We start from the raw sequence: 1497 nt of genomic DNA on the forward strand, positions 1-1497 counted from the left end.
TGAGGAAAAGAGGGACAAAGAAATGTGCATCCAGTACCTCAATGTTGGTAGTCTGTGCAAAATAATCCAGGCATGTTGTTTTTCCACTGGCAATGTTGCCCTCGATACAGATCTGGTGAAAAGCAGAGTCGCTTTGAGCCCCGCGCTGTGGCAGAGCAGGGACAGAGTGTCAGGAAAGCCCCCTGCCCATTCCAAGCTCCCCACGCTGGGAGCAGATTATTTCATGGGATCCCTTTGGGTGCTGTGACTCTCCCAGAACATCACTTGTTCCCTCCCTGCTACCCCCACAGCCAGCCCCTGTTCTGCTTCCAGCTCTCCTCCCCTTCCCAGGACCCCAGCGATTCCAGAGGGTCACCTGCTGCTCCCCACTCTGCCACAACCCACCTCAGACACCTGACTCCCAACTCAAATAAGTGCCAGCTGGAATAACAACCTCAGCATCCATTAGATAGCTTAAACCTTAAGAGGGATCACGTTTTTATTTTCAGAAACCTAAACAACTAAAATAAACTCAGAGAATTTTTTTTGAACTGTGTTAAAATAATTTATAGCCCAGGGGGGTTATGTAAGGCAATGGCAAGGCTACACATGCAAGAGTGAACCCACGCTGCCACCTGTCCTGACACAAGCCCTCACAATTTTTGCACAGATCTCCCACAATTTTACTACAATTTTCAGAACTAGGCCAGTGTAGCCTTGCACAGAGTATGAGCCAGTGACAGACACACCACACAGTGACACAGCTATGGCATACGGCTGCCATTACACACACACACAAATTATAATGGAGTTACAATGAAAGAGGCTACATTTTTCACTTTGTTTTCTGAACAAAATGTTAATACTTACAATTCTCTTTCTAGCATCTTTTTTTATCAAATGTTTATCTAGAATGGAAATAAACAACAGTTAAATCAAAGCAATTTTCATAACTTAGTTATACTGAGTCTCTTAATGTGAGACCCTCCAGGCCAGTTTTTGGTAATTATTGGGTCATGTAACAGCCACATTGTGGCACCGACAGACACAGATTTAGCTAAAGCCTGTCCCTGACACTGCCAAGAGTCCGACGGTGACTGCTCACACTTTCACCGATTTTTGCTCCATCTGCTGCTCCTCAGTAGGTCTGAACAGGGGAAAAATAAATTTTGGAAAGACCAGCTGGAGCAGCACCAACTGGCCTCACAGGCCCGGCGGGGTAAGGGCGAGGATTACAGAGCAGCTCCCAAACAAGCACCTTACACCTCAAAACAGCGGCAAAAACCTGTCCGAGCCAAGCTGAGCTTACAAGGCCCTCCACCCAGGCAAGCACCAGGAAGGCAGGGACGGGTTGGGCGCTCAGAGCTCCAGTCTGACGCCGCTCCTGCTCCCCCGGAGCCGCTGCCGGGTCTGACCCCGCTCCTGCTGCCCCAAAGCCGTTCCAGAGTCCGACCTCTCTCCTGCTCCCCCGGAGCCGCTGCCGGATCTGACCGCGCTCCCCCTCCCCCCGAGCCGCCC

General features: G+C 50.2%; 1 protein-coding gene across 2 annotated transcripts in view; it reads right to left on the reverse strand.

Annotated features, from left to right (window-relative positions):
• TK2 (thymidine kinase 2) overlaps nucleotides 1-1402 on the reverse strand; it is an 11210-nt gene extending 9808 nt beyond the window's left edge. Inside the window, exons 1-2 of one of the 2 annotated variants that reach the window (XM_014309651.2) lie at nucleotides 850-1402; nucleotides 38-112 (exon numbers count right to left, since the gene is read on the reverse strand). The gene's annotated coding sequence lies outside the window, so the exon portion shown is untranslated. Of the gene's footprint in view, nucleotides 1-37; nucleotides 132-849 lie in introns of those variants that run through there. The other variant, XM_031062318.1, reaches the window with a different exon arrangement.
• Between the last annotated feature and the right edge of the window lie 95 nt (nucleotides 1403-1497).

Source organism: Geospiza fortis, unplaced genomic scaffold (genome assembly GCF_000277835.1).
Source record: "Geospiza fortis unplaced genomic scaffold, GeoFor_1.0 scaffold18, whole genome shotgun sequence".
Lineage (NCBI taxonomy): Eukaryota > Metazoa > Chordata > Aves > Passeriformes > Thraupidae > Geospiza > Geospiza fortis.